Raw genomic sequence first — 340 nt, 5'->3', positions numbered from 1 at the left:
CATATACAGGGTGACCAATTTTAACTTAGACAGCCAAATAACTCGAAATATCGCGATTAAATAAAAAAATGTTTAAAACAAAAATTATTGGATCTGAAGGGGCTGATTGAACTATGACCTTGACAATGACCTTGACCTTCATTTTCAAGGTCATTTGAAGGTCAAGGTCATTTTTTTAAATGGAAAGCCCCATTTTTCGTTGAATATTCATGTAGCTTATCTCTAGAGCTTTCCAAAACACTATAATAAAATATTTTTTCATTAAGTACTTCTCGAGTTATAAGGCTCGAATGTTACAGTACCGCCGCCGACATTAGTATTACGCAAGGTATCCGACCGA

The sequence above is a fragment of the Trachymyrmex cornetzi genome, unplaced genomic scaffold (genome assembly GCF_001594075.2).
Source record: "Trachymyrmex cornetzi isolate Tcor2-1 unplaced genomic scaffold, Tcor1.1 scaffold640, whole genome shotgun sequence".
NCBI lineage: Eukaryota > Metazoa > Arthropoda > Insecta > Hymenoptera > Formicidae > Trachymyrmex > Trachymyrmex cornetzi.
The sequence above is the reverse complement of the archived record's forward strand: the minus strand, read 5'-3'. Positions refer to the sequence as shown.